General features: G+C 31.2%; 1 long non-coding RNA gene across 1 annotated transcript in view; it reads right to left on the bottom strand.

Annotated features, from left to right (window-relative positions):
• The window catches only part of LOC142329368 (uncharacterized), a 533,988-nt gene that overhangs the window by 210,537 nt on the left and 301,194 nt on the right, over positions 1–22,257 (bottom strand). Inside the window, exon 5 of the long non-coding RNA XR_012757481.1 lies at positions 13,763–13,798. This is a non-coding gene — a long non-coding RNA (uncharacterized LOC142329368). The remainder of the gene's footprint in view (positions 1–13,762; positions 13,799–22,257) is intronic.

Genomic DNA, 22,257 nt, shown 5'->3' with positions numbered 1-22,257 from the left:
GAATAGTCGCTTTAATACTGGAGGGACAGGTAGAAGGAAAAGATTGTGCAGGCAGGCAGCGTTTGGAATGCGTAAAACAAATTGTTAGGGGGGGTGTAGGATGTATATCGAAATGAAATGACTGGCACTAGATAGGGAATCTTGGAGAGCTGTATCAAACCAGTCAAATGACTGACGACAAATAAAAATATTAACTAAACAGAAATTACATATGACAATATTACTATTATAATATAATCCATTGAAGTATAGCTCCGAAAGATCCTCTGAAAGGATAGTTTAATGCAAGTCGTATATAACCGGAATATATGGTTTTCGTCGAGTGAGTAGATAAGTGAGCTACTACTCATTTTACGTACCCAGTGGACAACATGCTCTTTACAATAATAGATTAGTAACCGACTTTAATTCTATTTCCTTTTTTAAATAATTATATAATACTTCCATAAAATATACCAAAAATAAATTACCTGAAATGTTACATCGTTTATTCAAGGTTATCATAAATACCGAAAATATAAATATGTAATAAAGATTGACAAAATTAATTATAGTGCAGGCGCAGATACAACAAATTAAAAAAAAGAGAAGATAGTTAACAAATTATTATTCAAAATAGTTTAAAAATTAAATAGGAATTAAACAAAAACAATATAACAAAAAATGCAATGAGATTTTAGCAAATTAAAAAAAATTAATATACCTATACGATTAAAAAATATTTATATATATATTTACCACATTCTTAGTTTCCATACAAGTAATTGCAAATTATAAATGTCACAGATGATTCGTAAAAAGTAATTAAAAATAATTCCTTTAGAAGACAAGCAATAATATTTATGTTGGTATTTTTTAATTTATTTTTACTAATAAAAAAAACATAGGATAAAAACGTATATACATAATTATATGACACATAATTCCTAAATAGAAAAAAAAGGTTCATATTGGAAAAAATAATTAATATTTTCCCCTAGTATTGGAAGAGAATGATGAATGTTTAAATTAAAGCGGATATGAAATCTACGTATAAAATTCAATTTCGCTAATACAGTTCTTTTTTTTTTTTGGTGGGGAGAATCAGTAATTAAAATACTAATAATGATAAAACCGTAATTAAGTAATATTTCACGTGGTGTTATTTCATTTTTTCTTTTTTGAAACAAGAGTATAATAAAGTTTTTAGAAAAGTAATAAAAAAATACTTAGGTTTTAAATGAGATTAAAATTTTATTGGAAGTAATGAAAAACTGAAAATACATATATAAATATATATTTATAAAATATCGCAGATTGTAATTAACAAACAGCATACAAAAGTTTAATTAAATCACATTATGTTTAACGTACGAAAAAAGTTTTCCCTTTTACAAATGAATAAAATTACAGTAATATTATACAAAATTTGATAATGTTAAACAAACATTAATTAAACTAACACGCGCTCAGAAAAGCATAGTCGTGCAATATACAAGGATTATTCAATAATTAAAGATATAAATAGCTGTAGAAGCAAAACATTTAGTAAGAGGGTTATACTTTCAGAACAGAAAGCTGGTGTATCCTGCGATGACTATTCATCAGCTGTTTCAGAATAATTGTTTTGTTTAGTACTACCAAATCTCATTTTACGATGGCGAGTCCTCTTGAAGTTTGCGAATTAGTTGAACGGCGTGTAAGGATCCGTTTTTTAGCTTTCCGAAGGTGAAAACCCGGTTAACATTTACTCTCGTACGACCAAACAACACGGAACATCGAGAAATTGGGCGGGAAGTACTAACTCATCCTTCGTACAGTCATGGGTCGGACATGTCGGATTTCAATTTATTTGGACCGCTCAAGCAGGTTCTATGCGGTAAGAAGTTTTATGACGATGACCTACATCAAAGAAAAAATGTGTTAAATCGGTCCCTACAACAAACCAAAGATTTCTTTGCAGCAGGCAAAAACAAGCTGATTTAGAGATATGGAGCACGGGTATTAACTTTCCTGGAAAATGAAAAAATGTCGCATCGAATAAATAAACCGTTTTAGATCCAGTGCAATTTGTCTTTAATTTTTTAATGACCTCTAGTTATTGAGGAAAGTAAGCTTAATACATTGCACTATAATCTGGGAATAAAAGAAGAAATAACTGTTGGCTTTGTAACAGTTTATTTAATTATTTAAATATAAATTATTTAATGAAATCTAGCAACGTTATGCATTAAAAATTCCTAAAATCTGTAACGCTTAATGAGGGCCATTAATATTTTAAACCTAAGGTGTTCAAATAATGGAAACGGCATGCCTGTTATTAATTAATTCTACTATCAGAACAAGATTTACAGAAACTGAAACTTAAATTTTCAAAAATTAGTTTTAGGATAATTTTCGAAAAAACTAGGTAAAACATAATGTACAATTTTCTTTTTAATAAAAAAAAATGTTCTCTTTATTAAATTCAAGAAAAACGTTCACTTAATTCTTAAATTATATTATAAAATCATAACAATATTAAAAATAAAACAGGCATAAACGTCGCAGTTTGACCTAGGAAAAGGTAACGGTAGAATAATGATTTATATATATATACGTGTGTGTGTGTGTGTGTGTGTGTGTGTGTGTGTGCGCTTGTTGAAGATATGATCAAAAATGCTCTGGTAGACGATAAATAGATTGGAATAAGAGGAAAGAAAAGGAATTGTATACGATACTAAGATGACACACTATTCTTCGGAGATAAAGGAAAGTATATACAACACGTGAATTCAAAATTAGGTAATATTATAATATAATACAGTATGAAAATGAATAACTAATTAAGGATAATTAAATTAAGAAAGACTTATGTGGATAAGAAATAATAAACCACCGAATATCTACTCAAAAGAGGGAAACCTGAAAAAGTAAATAGTAAAGGTACTTAGGAAGAAAATCACAAAAGTGAAAACGAAATAAAAAACTACGGGAACTATCAAATTATCGAAACTTTAGCTGGGAATAGAAAGATTGGAAACAGTCATCCGTGTAAAGGACTTGTTTCACGACAGATAATTACAGTAGCAAGTAATGAAAAGCATAACTTTACTCTAATTTACCTATTTTCAAATTAAAAAGTTCAAAGTATTAAATTTTTACAACCGAAACCAATCTTCTTTTTTTTTGTTCAGAGGTGGAGGAATCTCATTTAAGGAAGAAGTGTCGGGCTCGCTAACAAGTGCCGCAAGATGTTATGAAGTGCGTATGTGTGCCTGCGCCCTACCGACTAAACCTCCACCCCTTTCTGGTATCGCTCTTATAGCATTTCGTCAGGAAAGGGGGTAATGCGCTTTCAGAGGCAGGGAATGGAATGCCCACAACCTCATTGCTCCTAGGCGACCCCCACACGCTCCGCGGCCTCCGTAATCGCTCAACCGAAGGCCTATCCGCCCCCGCACCATCCTACGCCTCGTGAGAATACGTGACTCCTCCCACAATGTGAGGTCATCCATGATTGTCTTCGTGTAGGCTGCAATCGCCTTCCAATTTCCTTCCTCATTACCTGACAAAATGCTCTGCAGATCTTCAGGCAGGAACATGTTGTCTCTATCAAGCGTATATACCTCTTCTGTCGCAGTTTTATATCTCCGGTAGAGGAAAAATATGTGATAAGGAGTCTCCTCCTCATCAAAAAAAAATTCGAAGAGTGTGCGCGGTAATAATCGAGCCTACGAGCGATGAGTGTGTGACTGGAACATTCCATTTTACGATGGTGCTCTAGTCTGCGGTTAAATACGAGAAGCCGTTTGGTGAGTTAGTTCTCAACATGGGACAAATTAATTAAAAACAACAGGGGACAACGAATAAAAGTTAAGTAAAATCAGAACTCTTTATACTGTATATACAGGTGATTATCTCGTTAATCACCTGTATATTAGGATACCGAGGTGGTCATTTTACTGGTTTACTGGATTTACATCAATTTTATCAGAATTAAATTCTCTCCAAAGTTAACTAGCAATTGATCTTTGTTTATTGGTAAATTATCAAAGTTATTTTACTCCAAACCTAAATAAGTGTATTTTCCGACAAAATATTTTCATGTTTTACCTCGTTTTTCATAAAACCTAAGTGAGATAGAGGTCTGGGATCACTTTTATTCAATTTATTAGATCGTAAATCATACGGAAACACTAAATTTACCTATCGATTTGCACCCCAAAAATTTTAGTACGGTTTTATTTCACAGATTGAGCAGAAAGCAAGTCTAAATGTTTCGCGAGCCGAACTCGATAACGAATCGTTTTCAGACCTATTGTTATACGAATGTTTCTTCTTATTTTTGGCTATAGATTCATCTCCCGAGAGTATGCCGTACAATTTGGAGTCATCCCGTATATAGAATTGAGAAAAAAAACGTATTAAAAAAGTACCCACGGACCAAAACATATTAATTTTAGAAAATTAACAAATGTTGAAATTTTGATTTTCTCAATCATTGTACGTGACACACTGGTAACGTTTTAAAAAATCCTGACCAAAAATCATATGATTTTCTACCTCTTAAAATATTTGATTTTTTGTTTTAATATGCGTTTTTTCCTCCTTAATAGAAATAATGTTTACATTGCGTTATCACAAAAAGGGGTTCACTAATTTTTTTCACTACTCTTAAAGGATTTTTTATGACAATAACGTTTTTAAAAATAAAATCTGAGGTACATGAGCTAAGTCAGATGTTTTGGTAAGTGAAATGTTTTTATTATACAGCCAATTTTTGTGATTTAACATGAATCCATTGAAAGTTTTACTAGTAGATCGAACATCACCTGAATTTCAGTGGTTTGGCGAATTGATACGAACATTTGGTTCGATGAAGAAGGCAATCGGAAACCGCTTCAATCCTCACTTAACTTTTCCTAGAGTGAAAAGTATTACACTTTTAACTCCTGGGAAAAGTTATGAAATTTTGAATGGGAAAGGGACTGCTGTCAAATATGCCATTCTAAACTACAGCTATTTGGTTACTACGCTTAACGTACAATGATATATTGAAGTAATTCCTATTACAGGCAGAAATGGCTGCGAATAACATTTGTTAGAAACATAACACTAAAAACCGGAAAAATTTAAATACGGCTAGCTGTTTAAAACCGTTTGGAAGATTATACATTTTTTATATTACATTCAAGCCAGAAAATTGCTAAAAACCGCAATTTATTAAACTTAAAATCTAAGTTTGAATTAAAACTAAGAGCATATCAGTGTACAGCTAATTTTAATAACTTTCGTTAAAATCGGATAAAGCGTTCAGAAGTGATGACCGAACAAACACAAACTTCCACTTTAATAAATCAGAATGTCCATGTGCATGAGTGTATGTATGAACCGATGTCTATGTAAAAATCAAGAAAGAATCGCTCGGTCAATATGAATGACTCTTCAACTTAAACTTATACTGAAATTTTACAATTAATTTAACCGTAAATCTGACCAAATTACTTCATTACATGATTAACTATACAACTTAAACGAAAGTGGTTCATGCTAATTTACAGGACCCTTTTTTTTACAATATTTTGAATCAGTAACTAAATCAGGCTCCGTTAAAAAGATACGTAATTCCCACGAGTGAAATTTATAAAAAAAAGAGGGAATTTTATTACAGAATATCATTTCTAAAAATCGGGTAAACGGTCGAAATATACCAGTTAAATAGAAAATTCTATTCTACCATTATCTTTTTATATCGGCAACTGATGTAATTTTATGTACCTATGTTTGATGAACGCTATCTGTGTACTACAAGTTTAATTAAAATTATATCCGTGAGTAATTGCTGAATAGACGCGTTTTATTGTCACGTTATCTTTGCGTTCCATATAAAACTAAAACAAAAGGGCTTTGTTTATTTCAATTTTAGCAAATTATCTCTATTCATAAATGTTTTAATGTTAAGGGAATACACATGATGGACATAAAAACTGTTTTAACCAGACTCGAAGAACAGAATTATTTTAACTAGACGTAAACATTAAACGTACATTGAAATCTTAACAAAATTTCTTATTTCTTAACTTACTAAGTCGCCCCATTTTGAAGAAAAATAGATTTTGGCATTTATTCGCTTAAAATGCGCTTTATCAAAAATTAAAATTTTCACATTTTGGTAAAAGATTTGTTTTACTTTAACTCGCAGTATGCATTTTAGCAAAAAAATGTTAAATAATAAGTAGTTAAAATTTATTCTATAAAAATTACAAAAAGCTATTAAATCCTAATACTGTTACTGCAAGCATTCGAATTAAAACATAATTACTGATATATCGGGTGTTTAAAAAACAAAGCACCCTCAAATAACTTTCCAACTGTTACGTAAAAGATTTTAAACTTAACAAATGCTCCTACATCAAAACGATCCATTTTTTCAGTATGAGACTACTGAATATTAGAGGCCCCCCATGGAGGGCGACTCAAATTTACCGTTTTCAACGATATTGTTAAACTAAAATTTTGACCTAAAAAGATCATTAAATATTGAGGGCATTTAATATTTTTCACAGCTAGTTTCAAAGGTGGCCAACAGTACATCACAAGTACTGAACTCATACCAAAAAATACATACTTCCGACGTTGGAAAATTTATTTAATCAAATTTTTCTATGTTTACTGTTGAAAAGATATTTAAAGATTGCCACACTAGGATTGCACTCTAAAAAAAGCTTTCCTTTCTACAGAGATTAACAAGTAAGACTTTTAATATACGGTATTAAACATATAATATATATGTTTATACTATTATTATTATTATTATGCTTTTACGGCCAACATGGGACCACTTAAGTCAATTTTAGTTGGATCTTTTCTGAGAAAAGCGTGTTATTTTACTCTTCCGAGTTGCCCAGTATTTCTTCATCCGTAAACACCCTCTTCGTTGTATTTTGTCGTTTGTCTGTCTTTTGTTTAAATCTAACGCTTTTGTCTTTTAGCTTTGTAATTTTTCCAGTTTTAATCTATAGGCCAGTCAGGGAAATTCCCAATTCTTTCATATCTTCTCTAATTTCTTTGGTCCATCTCCTACTTCTAGCTTTTGGAACCACAGCTTTTCAATGATATTTCTTGACAGCCTTATTTCCGGTGTCCTTATGAGATGACCAAAGAAAGAGATTCTTTTTTTCCGCATAGTATCAGTAACAGGCTCTATTTCTCGATACACCACCTCATTTGGCACAATCCACCATCGGCCTTCTTTTTGGTGTTTTTTATTGATGCACGTTCTGATAATTCTCCTCTCTATTTTCAGAATTTTATCAATTCGGTTTTTCTGAGTGATTTTGAAAAGGGTCTCGCTTCCGTAGGTGACTTCTGGCTGAACTACAGTTTTATAATGTTTAAGTTTTGTTTTAGCAGAAAGGCATTTTTTGTTATATGTTGACCAAGTTAATTTTTGGGATTTAATCATTTTATTTGTCCTGTTTTGCCATGTCACTTTTTCATTTAAATTTTAAGTTATTATTTCCCCTAGATATTTAAATTGTTTTACTATTTTAATTTTCTGATTGTTTACTGTAATGTGGTCTATTATCAGAGGATCTATGGCCATTAGTTCAGTTTTTTCGAAAGAGATATGAAGCCCTATCTTTTGTGCTAGGTTTTGAAGGCTCATGATTTGTGTTTTGGTTTCATGAATTACTATTATATAAAGAGGAAGAGGGGTTTTTTTTTGTTTGGGATAAAAAAGTACCCGATCTATCACAACTAAATTTTTACCCGTGTTTCTTGACATAACTGAGGTTTTTGGATATATTTCATTTGGAAAAAAAATATACATATACATACGTAGTAAAAATTTTAATGAATTGAATTAATGAACTGCGAACAGGGTTTGAGCTGAATGATTCCAAACAAGGGAATGAATAATATACATAATAATAGAATTAAATTTACATTAAATAATCTATATATTCGATTAAAAAAAAAAAAAGCAAAGAAGAGGAAGAGGGTTTTTGTTTGTTCGGAATGAACAAAAAAACTACCCGATCTTTCGCAACTAAATTTTTACCCATGTTTCTTGGCATAACTGAGAAGGTTTATGGACATACTTCATCTCGAAAAATTTCTTACATATATAAAACGTAGTAATGAAGATTTACAGGTTGAAGCACAAACTTTAATGAAGTGAACTAAACTTTATTAAAGTGAATTAAAGCTCTGTGTGAGCTTGGGTTCAACTAATTGATTGTGAACATCTAAAACCTAATTTCTAGATTTTTTCTGATTTTCACCGCGAGTTTCAAAGATTAAAACTGATTTTTGAAACCCTGTTACTTTTTTTAATTTCTCTGTAAAAAATAAAGAAATCAACCTTATTTTTTGTGAGTATACTTTCACGTCAGTAAAATAAATTTCTAGATATTTGAAATTCGACCTTAAAAGGGGATGAAGAAAGATAAAAAAGTTTTGAACATGATTGTAGATTTTCCTAATCTCGATTATAATAAATGAGAGATATTCAGTAGGGTTGGGTTTGCGAATACACTTTAGATAAATATTTAAAAACCATTTTCGGGTTTTTTTAAATTTCGATATTCTTAAGGGTTGCGAAGGTATACGGCGCAGTAGCTTAATTGCCAACGTTACTGTATGTGTAACCGGAGTCAGGTGCAATGGACCTGTTGCCTTTACTAAAAGTTTCTTTTAGTCCCTTTCTGGATTCCTCCCATTGGTATATTTTCTACTATTTTCTTCTTAATCGGAAAGAATCCGTTCCTCAGGTCCGTTATACCAGTCTTGTTACGATATGATAAAAATATGCTCTTATATTATAAATATGCTCTATTATAAAAAAGTATAATAAACTCTTAAACAGAAGGTTGAAAAATAAATTGTATAAGGCACATGAAAATAGTAATTTTAAGAGATGAAACACAGGCTTTGGAGGACATTAAAACAGAACATGATATTAAAATTAAAGCTAAGAAAACAAAAGTAATGATAGAAAACAATACGCCGACGAATGTCTATAAGACAGAACTGAATGAAGACAGAATGTCTATAAGAAGGAAGAACTGAACAGTTACGTATTTTAGTAAAATAAAAAAATTAATTTTGATATAAAAACCACTCATGACATTGCACAAAATCAGGATCAAAAATTTCTTAAAATGCTATTTTATAAGACTGTTTTATCAGAGTCGCTTTGATAAATTATTTGTTTCTTGTTTTATTAAATAAAAAAGTAGGAACAGTAGCTTTCTTGGGGGAGGGGACAGATCCCTATAAATTACCTTCCCAGATTCATGCGTCACATATAATACTATATATAACTAAAGCTAAACCGGTAAAAGAATTAGGATGAAAAGCTATTATGATGTTTCGTCATAAAATCGGGTATTGCGAAAAAGAAAATTCTGACAGACATCGGTTAGATTCGTTCTACAATTAACTTTAAACATTACGTTCGTCAAATATTTTAAACACGTACAAAACTTAACATTTAGGTATACAAAACTTAAACTTGATCACTTCATGTTATGTCAATTGGTCAGCAAAATATCAGTCAGCTCGGTCGAACTTTGTGTTGCGTTCATTACATGGACATTGAACGGTCGTGCTGTTACTGCTCTGTTGTTTACGATTTTGAAATAAATAATAAAATGCATCGGTGTACCGTTTATCGCATCACATCTCATGTCAGCACTTTTTGTTGTTAAAATCCGGTTACAAATTGTTTCAAATATTGGTATAACTAACTGCGGTAACGGCAGGCAACGTACGGTGAAGAGCGACGAGAAGGGAGAGGACGCGTCGCGCGGCGCGGCTCTCTGCCTGGCACTGAATGTAAATGCAGCGGATTCCTGTTACCTCGCTCTCTTTTTATTTCACAAAACCAACAATAATGATTATTAGTCATTGTTAATACACATAAAACCACCATTTAATTTACTTCACACGTGAATACACTATAAGGTTGCATTACAAACTAAACATCATTATTTAACAAGTGTATTTATAAATACTTAAAGTTTAATTTTATTTCGCTTAATAAATAAAATAATATAGTCTACTTTAAAGAAATCTATACAAAAAAAAGCGGCAGGAAATTAAACTGCTGATGTAAAAAATTCACGCATTCGAAAGAACTTATCCTTTAAGTTAAACTTGTCTGTTGCCACGACTTCACCGGTGCTGATTTTAAAATAATTTCCAGTGGAAGTCAGACTGAAGAGTTGATGACTTTATTGGCTACTTCCATAGGTCATACGGCGTGGATGGAAACGGTTTTCCTTATAAAAACCTGAACATGTTTACAGAAACAAACAAATTAATCGGAGAAATTTCTATTCAGGTACGTATATGATCAACACGAAATCCTTGCTTTCACTTCGTTCTCTCTAGTGATTGCGAGCAGAATGGATGCCTATCGCCTTGAGGAAACTACTTTCTTTTAAGGGAAGAACAACCAGAAAAGTTATTACCGTAAGTTGGTCAGGAACAAAGGTTCTACAGCACAAAGTAATAGGGAATTAATAAATCCGCACAAATGGATTATTTCATCAAATTATATTAAAATATAATTTTTTATAAGAAATGGAGAAAGGATATTGTAACAAGCCCGGTATAACGGACCTGAGTAACGGATCCCCCTGCCAATTAAGAAGAAAGTAATAGAAATTAACAATAAAGTAATTCAGAAGGGATCCTTTTTCTAAGTCTAACAGGTCCGTTTAACAATCCGTTCTTGCCCACGACATAACTGCAACAGCTGTTGTTTGAGAGAAGGCTCACCGGACCAGGATAGGAATTTATGGGAAAATGTAAGAACGAGGACGATAATTCTCACGCTTCAACAGTAAAGGAATCTGGATTTGGTTCTGCAGGTCAGGAGGGATACGAGTATAAATACTCCAGGACCAGCGATTTAAAATCAGTATTAGGCGACGTTTATGAAGCGAGTATAAGCGTAGTGTTCAACGTGATTTTGAGGCGGCGTGCAGTAAAACAACATGTGAAGTGACGTCACGAGCATTCCGGTGTGGACAGTAGGTGAATGCTGGAAGTTGTTCGGTGAGTTACAATTAGTGAAAGGAATAAAGTATTAAATTCATTCCTAAAAATGTTAGGGTAGTTCTATGTTAAACAGGAAAGATATTTGTAGTGAAAGAACTTTATAACTGTCTTATCTATTGTATTATTGTAGTTAATAAAAGCCTAGTTGTTAAAAGTGTTAAGATTAGCGGTCATTATCTCTTTCGTCAATGGAACTGAATTCTGGTTTTTATGTTTTAACTGCCTGTAAATAAACCCTGTCCTTACCTGAAATTTTATTTTCTATGTTATTAATGGATTATTATTATTATTGATGTTTGGTACTATTATTATTTTTGTTGTTTTTATTACATTATTATTATTTATTAACGATTATTGTTATTGATTTGCCTGATTTTATTTATGTTCTTAAACTAATAAATTGCATTTATAAAAACAATTTTAATTGTTAGTTTCTCAATATCCTGATCGAGCCGGAAACGCGCGGCAGTACATTTAAGTTAAAAAGGGATTACATAAAAAGAGGGAAAAACAATATTCCTACTTTAACCACAACTCCACATACAAATATTAAAAAAACAAATTTCTAAATTCACCACTAAACAGATATAAAGATACGATTAAAATAAAGAGAATAACTAAAAATAAGATATATAATAAAACAAATCAAGGTTGAATTGTAAAAAAACGCTCCTCCATAAAAAAATCATTCGATTAATCCAAAACATATACAGTTTTTAGAAATCTTAATAAAATCTCGCTAAAAAAACTTTCTCCGTAATGCCGCAAAACGTACACCTCAATGAGGATCAAAATACCCGAGTATTGTATGGTGAACATGGTGATTCGTCATCTGGTGAAGATGAATGAGCATGTTCACCAGGTTAACGGACCAGCATGGTCATCCATCCGTTAGCCTGTATGATTCAAGCGCAGCCGACTTCACGGCTTCTATCCCGCACAGACGACCACCAAGGCAATACAGTTAGTTTCTAAATGTGTTGTAGTTTATTTCCAACTAGAGTTAATAATCGCTCACTTCGCCCAAAAGTCTCTCAAGCAAAATTTTAACAGCTATATACGATCAGAACATAGTTCTGTACAACCCTCTGTGTTCATTCAGAGGGCAACCTTGGATTACTTGTTTAGTCGGGTATATAGTTTTGTAATTTTCAGTCCCTTTTTAAATAGATCGTACCTTTCATATCAACTATCTCTTTCTCGAAAAATTTGATCTTATCTATCACGCCTTGTTCTGTAGGTTTTGAGCAATCGTCTACAGGATTTTTGTTAAAAATATGACACAATGGGCTGCCTTCAAATTTATCCAGTATAGCAAACAGCTCTGTCCACATAACTACCCGGAAATAAATTTCTACTCATCGGCTCAATAAAAAACCATTCTCTTGGCTGAGGAACTTAAAGGGTAAATTCGAATTTCCTTCTCTCTCCTAAATTGTGCAACTCTGTTTATCAATTATCCTGAAAAGTATTTGGCTTAAAGTAAAATATATTTTCTTAAAATAAAATGTACAGCTTGCTAAGTAAAAAAGCAACTGTTTTCTCATACCAAAGATGCTCTTAGAAAACTTTGACCGGTCTTTATTTAAGCTGTCCTTTTCAAAAAACAAAAACAAAACAGTAATTCATTTTTATTGAATTACGTCAATCGTCATCATCTCTCACTTTTCGGTTGAACCTACGGAACCACCGTAAGGTATTACTTCAGGGGATGATATGTATGAATGAATGTAAATGAAGTTTAGTCTTGTACAGTCTCAGGTCGACCATTCCTGAGATATGTGGTTAATTGAAACCCAACCACCAAAGAACATCGGTATCCATTATCTAGTATTCAAATCCGTATAAAAGTAATTGCTTCTACCAGGATTTCAAACTTAAAAATCGAAATCAGTTGATTTGCGATGACGAGTTTAACCACTACACCAATCGCCTTTATCTTCTTCTTTTTCCTGTTTAGCCTCCGATAATTACCGTTCAGAAAATACTTCATAGGATGGATGGGGATCGTCTTCATCTGCCGTATCCTATCTCCACACACCCACACATACACACACACACACACACACACAGAGAGAGAGAAAGAGAGAGGGACACTATATATATATATATATAAAGTATAATATTAAATATTATAAGAGTACATTATAATATTAATGTAACAACACACTTAAACATAAGTTAATAGTTAACAATATTACATAATATATTCAATAAAATGTGTTATGTTAAATATTTGTAATATTTAACTATTTGTAAATAATTAGAACGTATATATTATACGTTCGATATTATATATTTACAATAAATATAATACTTATATAAATTTGGTGTGTAATTCCCAATTATTACTTTTTTTTTAACTATGTAAATGATATAACTTCTTAATATCTAACAGTAGTAGTGTCTGCTATATACAGAGATGCGCGTCATATTGTGGCTTCTTCTCCAAGTTAAAAACCAGAACAGATGCTGCATGATAACAAGAGAATTGTATACAATCGACGGAACAAGATTTAATTTTTTTTTAATTCCAATGTCATTTGTATATTTTGCTTATTTAATTTATTAATAGAGAAGTAAATAATTAATTATTCACCTATTACAGTTATGACAAAAAACCGAAATCTAAAAATAATAATAATAATACAAGTAGTAAAAAGATAGTTACGAAAGACATTCATAAATTTATGTAAAAATAAGTAAAAAAAAAAAAAAAAAAACTTACAACACGTAGTATTAATCACGATGTTAGGCAGACTATCTGTAAAAAAAAAAAATAAGTCCGATACATTATCAATAGTAAAGTAATATTCTAAAAAAAATTAAAAATGTACAATACATAATAAATGGCATGAAGCCTGAACTTGAATTCTAAACCGTAATGAGGTATCTTCTTTTAAAATTCAGTTAAGTCATGTAGTAGTATTATATAGAGAAATTTTAAAAAGCAAGCAGACTGTTTTTCTCCAAACCTAACTAACTAAAACTAAAGTTCAGGATACGACTGTTTTTGAGTTTCTTTGCTATTTCAGTCTGCTTGCTTGCATACCTTCACCCACGCTCGACTGTTGTTTTCCAGTTACAGCCGAGTATGGAGGTGAATATATAGTGTCGCGTGTTCACGGCTCGACCAGGATATTGACAGTCTAACTACTACAAACTTTTATACAAATACAATTTATTAATCTAAGAACATTGGAAAACATAAATAAATAATAATAATAATGACAATAATAATAGTAATAATAGACGACAATAATAATAACAGTGAATAAATGACATACAGAATATTTCAAATTAGGAGAAGACTTCTTCAAAGATATTTAAATCAAAAAAATCAGAATACAGTCCAATTGACTGAAGACATTATATTTCCGCTAATATTCTATTAACATGATTAGAAAAGTCTAAAGTTCATACAATTCATTCTCCGTACGTATTTTTCCTTTTACAATAAAACTACTCTACACTTCATGAATGAATTTAAGACTTTCACTATTATCTATCAATAAATCACCGAACCACTTCCTGCATTCAACCGCTGTCTACACTGGAATTCTTGTGACGTACTCTTCGCTCGTTACCAAAGGTGACTGACAACGTCGTCACACAATCTCGACGAACACGGACTCGCACAAACTACCCTTTTAATACTCACTTTATTGGTACTGCAATATTTGTATCCTCTGGCCAGCAAAGCCAGTACCCGCCTAAATCCTTAACTGTTGAAGCGTAATAATTTCAACGTCTGCGCCCTTACATTTTCCCATAAATTCCTATTCCGGGCAGGTAACCCTTCTAGTCGAACACCAGCTGTTGGAGGTGTGCCTATTGTTAGTACTTATAAAAAAACAGACTGTTAAATGGACCTTTTAGTCTGAGAAAAGTATCCCTTTTAGTTCCCTTCTAGACTCCTATCATTATTATTTTCTCATACTTTCTTCTTAATTGGAAAGAATCCGTTACTCAGGTCCGTTATACTGATCTTATTACAATAGATTAGCAACGGTAATCACTGCTACCGGTTTGCCAATCATGACGCAGGTGTCGACGTAGTGCAATGTAAGTGTAAATGTACCGGTAAATATGAAGTTTTTAATAAACTCAGGTCCACCGCTACTAAAACGTTTAAATAACTGAAACCTAACCACTAAAGAGTATCGGTATCCACAGTCTAGCTATCAGATTCCATATAAAAGCAACTGCCTTTACAAGGACTCGAACCTTAGCACTACCGAAATCAGCTGGGTTTTTCAATAACGAGTTTAACCACTAGACTAACCCGGCGGATTAAATAGCAAGCAGATTAATCGGCAATAATTGCTATATTAAAATGCTTAAAAAAATATAATATTTTATATTACAATGTAATTGAAGTATATTTACAAAAAAAAAGGTTTTATAACAAAAAAACATTCTTTATTTAAAATATAAATATAAAAAAAATAAAAAGAAAAAATATTACACATTTTAAAAGTTGGCATAAATTTTTAATAAATAAAGCTTTACGCATGCCACTACTAGTCATAAATTCTGTAACATACAACAATAATAAATAAATGCTAATTTAAAAAAAAAGTTAATAATAAAGAAGCCTATCTTCATAAAATATTATATACCACGGACATTAATTCAATTTTAAAATGACTAATGATGATGCCATGTCATTTAACACAATATAAAAGTGAAAATATGTACTATAAAAAAAAATCAATTGTCACATCTAAATCACAAGTTAAAAATATTCCATAAATTCTTATATTAAAACACGTGTCATTAATTAAAATTTAATTCAATAAAAAATAAATCAATAAAAATAATAATAATGACAAACTGTAGTAAACTATAAACTTTAAACAAGTTAAGTCATTTTAACAATTAATTTAAAAAAATTATTTAGTAATAAAAAAAAGCAAATAGATTTTTTTTTTACTCATATTTCTATAATACTCAATAAATGTAAGTTAGAAATAAACTTATTGATTGTACTAATTTGAACTAAATATCAGCAGCGCATTAGCTTATAATTATTCAGCTAAGAAATTAATCAGTTTCCTAATAAACATTTTAAGAGTTAAAAATTAACTTTATTTTAAGCTTTGTGTAGCTTCAAAAACAAAATATTTAAAAAATACATATAAATAAAATGGATTTAAAAAACGCCGGCGGTGATAGTAATAAAAATTAATAATGAACTCTTTATTAATTTTTTTTCACCCTACCCCCCGGGCCGGATCTACAACAAAGCAAAGACAGACCAGGCCACAAACGGGCCTCCCCGTCCGCCGTCCATAAGTCTAGTCAGACAGGTCAGCCCGCCGGTCAGATCTTTTGATTGCCTGTCTCTAACCACTATGGCGAGGTATCCAATCCCGACTATGTCGTTCCTGGACTACACCCAAGAAGCCGGGACTCGGCTTTTTCACGCAGAGATGAGAGAATCCCAGTGCCTAATCACTGCCGCCCATCCGAGCAAGCACAGACGAACAGCAGCTCCGCAGAGGGCGGTGCCTCAACCTCACTTTATTAAATTTAGACAAAACTAAATTTAATAAAGTCAACCCACAGGGTTGGTCTAGTGGTGAATGCGTCTTCCTAAATCAACTGGTTTGGAAGTCGAGAGTTCCAGCAAGTCCTAGTAGTCAGTTATTTTTACACGGATTTGAATACTAGATCGTGAATACCGGTGTTTTTTGGTGGTTGGGTTTCAATTAACCACACATCTCAGGAATGGTCGAACTGAGACTGTACAAGACTACACTTCATTTACACTCATACATCATCCTCTGAAGTAATATCTGAACGGTAATTCCCGGAGGCTAAACAGAAAAAAGAAGACTTTTATAAGTCGTTACAACACTTCAAAAATTGTTTTAATTTTTGAAGCAGACCTATAAAAAAAAGGAATTACAAATCGTTTTTTAATTTTTTTGTAAAGTCGGTTTTTATTTAAAATAGGCATAGGCCCTAGGAAAATAAACTTGTAAGAAAAGCAAACTGTCTTTCAAAGTTTAGGAAGCTTATTTTAGGCGCAAGATGGGGATGAGTTGTTAGACCAGCGACTGGCTTCTTGTTACCTTAAAATCCTGTCTTAATATACAATCCGACCTCCTTCACTGTACGTATAACCGTATCAATACTATTCCAGTCACCCGATTTTAAATTACTGTGCACTTATGCGTTCACTTACGCTCTTTCAACTTCGATGAGTAATAATCAAATGACTCCACAGAAGCGAATAATAAAAGAATGCAATCAAGCGTGGGCTAAGGCTGGAATAATTCTCTTGGATTCTGCGCAAAAATGCTTTAAATATCAAAACGACATCAGGCTAAATATGATTAGGCTATAGAATCCATTGCAAAGCAATGATGACGGCAATACAATATCAATATCGAACAAACAATATTTTAAATTCGTATATGAAAACAATTAACATTTAATTGTCAAAGATAAAAGATATAATTACCAATAAAGATCAACGAAAGAGCAGCGCTCTAGCAGCAACAATCTGAACTATTCGACAATACATATCCCATACATTCACGATAAAATTATTGTAATTATCAGAGGGTTAATGAAAATTTAAGATATAGAGTGAATAACATAAAACGGAACCCACAAGGTAACCGCTGCAGTTGGAATGAAATTTTATGAATGATACGGACAAATTAAATAAGATAAACATAAAAGGGTAATTTAAATGTTGCATTATTTACCATATTGTTAGAAAAGATGTTCAAATTGACCACCCTGGGCATCGAAGCACTTTTGTGCTCGACTTATCATATTGAGAGTAGAGTAGTCTGACGCAAAACGTTATTGTCAATTGCGTTGATTTCTCGTTCAATGTACATCTTCAGTTATTCAATATTGTCGTGATTAGATGCACAAACTTTCTTCTTTAAGTAGCCCCAAAGGAAAAACATCGCAAGTAGACAGCTCTGGGAAACATGGAGGCCACCGTCCTCTGATGACAGCTCGTTCATTTGTGAAAGTCACATGAACGCGATTCAGTGACACGTTTGATATGTGACGTGTTGCTCCGTCTTGTTGGAAAAGAACCTGTATTGTTTTTCATTATCAGTTAATTGCGCATAGAATTCTTCGAAAATGGCATCGTATGGACTAGCAGTAATTTTCCTTTCAATATCGGTAATGGAGTCCTAATGGAAGGTTGTCTATTTCGTTTTTCTATTGAAATCGAAATTGTTGTACGCCATATTTTAACTAAATCGTATATGCTACTCTTCGCTGGGATACGGGCATTCGGAAATTTTTCTACGAATACCTGACGTGATTCTTCAAACGATCCAGAACGAATTTAGACCTCAATTATAGCTATCCTCTCCTGGATTGAATAAGGCATTTTACACAAGCACAACTGCACTGAAACAAAACGTATACTACAATGAAACGTAACCCACCTGACAGACGGCAGCAACAATGAGTTTTAACACATACATCCACTAGTCGCGCTAGTTGTGTGAGAGACTTTCATAAATAGTGTTGGATAGCGGTTTCATTATGGGTTCGGTTTTATGTTGTTTACCCTGTATAATCTTTCCTAACTTTAAGAAAGATTATATGAATTTATTATTTTATTAATTTTATTGTTTATTATATGATGATTTATTTATTTTATTACATAATATTTTATCAGAGCCTAAAGAAAAAATTATTAGAATCAGAAAAAAATAAGAAATCGATTGTCGTAATTTGTTAAAGCGTTACGTTAAAAAACATTAAAATTTGATGACTGAATCCAATATAAAAATTTATTGTATTATATAAAAGAGGAAGAGTGAAATTCTTTATTCTTTTCAAAAAAAAATCAATTTTCAAAAAAAAATATGAAGAAAGTATAAACACAAAGTATATAATATAAAATAATTTTTTAATTTCTTTTATTATAATAAAAGTGACATTTTTTTTTTAAGTAGGTACATTTATCATAACTAGTAAAATAGCTGTATTTATCGTTAATTTTTTTCAGCGAATCGAGATGAAATGCACCGGAAGATGTTGGAACGTTACGATGAAAAGTAAATTATTATGAAAAAAATAAAATAATATATATAATAAGACTCCGTTTTCTACCTGAAGGAATTCATACTCCTGCGTTGTTTTTATTACTCGTTAACTATGAACTTTACGTCGGAATAACAATTTGTTTGTAATCAACCGTCAATTTTTTGGTTGAAAAATGTAATTTTTGTAAAGTTACATTGCAATAATGTATTAATTATGAAAATAAATCCGTTGAAAAAAATCGGATTTGACGGTCGACACACAATATTTTTAATTTTTATAAGGCAAATCTTTATGGTGATTTTTTTTGCTTTCTGATTTATTACAACTTACAATCAGCTAAATGCATTTATTAAAAAAATCTCCGAATTCAGAAATCCAGAATCACGTATTCTCATATTGAATTTCATACCTGAACAAGGATAGTGTAGCCTTTTTTTACTTCCTTCTACGATGTAAAGGAAGTATTGTGATCGCGAAAAATTTCGATTCTCAGATTTCAACCGAAGTATCCATTTTCACTAGTTTCGGCGTGACGTCAGTACGTGTATATCGCATAACTAAAAAAACGATTAGCCGTATGATGTTGAAATTTTAGATTTAGGACTGTTGTAACATATAGTCTTTCACCTCCCCTTTTGATTTCAATCGACTGAACTAAAAAAGCCCAAAATCCAAAACATTTGGATTTTGGAGTTTTTCTTAACTGCAGTAAAAAGCCTTCACTGAGAGCTTTTCAACGATATGTCATAAGTGGTACTTATTTTCATTGGTTCCAGAGTTATAGCCAGATAAAATTATAATTAATGAAATATTTGGAGCTTACAATGGAAGGCGCATCGGTTCGAATCAGACTTCATATCCTATTATTTAATTTTTTTTTTAACTACGATTATATTGATTTATTAATAATTATTAATCTCTGATTGTAAAGAAAAACTTTACAATAGATAATAATTCCATAATAATAATAATAATTAAAAAAATGTCAGAAGTTATTAATGAAATAAGATTTTATGAACTTTTCATTTTTAAAAAAATGTGTATATGTTATTTAATAGGCGTAAGGAAGTCATTTGGTGACCATATCACTTTTTTTAGATAATATGAATTATTTGATAGTTTTTTCTGTCTCATAAATAATAACTTATTAATTCAAATAATTATTTTAAAAGCTGATATTATGACAAATAAAACAGCCACAGAAAGCATATTTAATGATCGTGAAAACGATACCTGATGAGTGAACTTATCGTGTGATCATCCTACTGTATCGAATTTAAACACTTGTATATCAATAACGGAATTTAAATTTCTTTGCGAATTATTTATATTTCAAAAGAAAATTCAAATAAATATCTGACGTGTAAACTTTTAATTTCCTAATCAAAGGAATTTCACTCAAAAAATATCACGTATGACAGTTGTAAAACGGTGGAAGAAGAGTACGGATAAATATTCTGGAAAGTAAGAGATAATATCAAGTTAATATCTACATACATATACACTACCTTCGTTTATTTATTTACTTAATTTAAATTTTAAAATAGATTTTGTTGAAATACAGTGATATTTTGAATAGATATTATTTTGTATAAAGATAAGAAAAGCAGTTCATAATATTAAAATAGGATAGAACGGTTGTATTTTAACGTGTACTTTCAAAAAGACTATAACCGTACTGCAAATTCAATTTAGATAGGTCGTGAAATAAAGATAACAATTGTACCGACTGTACTGCCCAAATATCACACACCCTTTTCATCTATATATATATTGCATTCTCTATGTCATTCGTTCAGTATCCCTAGCATCTACTTCTCCCTTGCATCATTTGACCCTTACCCATCCTAAATCTAGCATTTAAATGCATTTTATAGTAATTGATTATAGATGTCGCAGTTGTTTTTGTTTTTAAGGGTTACACACCAGACTAATACGGTTCTACCGCTTCTACCGTTACATCAAAACATACACAAAATAATTTTATATATATATATATATATATATATATATATATGTATACACACACACACACACACACACACACACACAAACATATATATATATATATATAATACACCACTTTGTTTCACAATTATAAAATGTAAACGTTACAATGAAAACAGCAGATTGTTCACACAACTGAACACAAATAACTCTCATAACAAATACTAGAACGCCTGGTTAGATTAATCATTTTAATTCTATTGTAATAAACAAATGACAAGCTCATCAATTGTAATAATTGTTAATTGTCATTTATATAAATCTCTACCTACATTTGTTTAAATTTTATTGAAATTACTGATTCATTATTATTATTTTGAATATGAAGCCGCCGCCGCCGCATTTAAATTCATTTTGAATGCATGCAAACGACGATATCAGCCGGTTTTATTAATTATTATTCGACTGATTAAAGATTTATAACAATTAGTAAATTTAAATTATATTAATTATTATCAAATGATGTAGGGGGCGGATGATCGTACGTGTGTGCTAGTACGGGCGCTTTTTGTTTATACATACACATTCACGTAATCAAACGAGTCGAGATATCGCATTGAATACCATATATTAATTTTCTATCGATAGTTTATCTTGAGTTTCCCATACCGGTATTTAATTATTCATATATATATATAAAATGTAACAGGGGATGTTTACTGCTAATTATATAAAAATGACAACTCCGCATTTTAATGTAATGTATTATATCTTGGCCCACCTCAAAAAAACACAAAAAATTTTCAGTGGTCAGATCGTTGGTACCGGTAAATACGATTCAAATAAACTGATTTTTAGCTAATAAAAATTCTAACGTTTCCATTCGTTTACTTTTAAGATGTAACTAAATAGAAAATATTTATTTATTTCTTTATAAAATAAAATTTTATACAGAGTGAGTCAACTCACGAACAACTTTAAAACAGTTCCAAATAGAATACTGAAATTATCAAGATAAGATATCGGTACACTAATTTGCCTTTTGACGAGAAATATAATTTCAACCTCTTCTTAGAAGGAAAGGGCGGCCCAGGGATTGTAACTAATATATTAAATGGTAACATTCTTTGTATGATACATAATTTTAAAGGTCCTTTTAGACTAGAAAAATGGTATAAATAAAAAGTTAGTACGATTCTGAACCCAAACTGGTAAAAGAAATTAAAAAAAGAAAAAAAA

This window comes from Lycorma delicatula, chromosome 8 (assembly GCF_047948215.1).
Source record: "Lycorma delicatula isolate Av1 chromosome 8, ASM4794821v1, whole genome shotgun sequence".
Classification (NCBI taxonomy): domain Eukaryota; kingdom Metazoa; phylum Arthropoda; class Insecta; order Hemiptera; family Fulgoridae; genus Lycorma; species Lycorma delicatula.
This window is presented reverse-complemented; position numbering and strand designations above follow the sequence as displayed.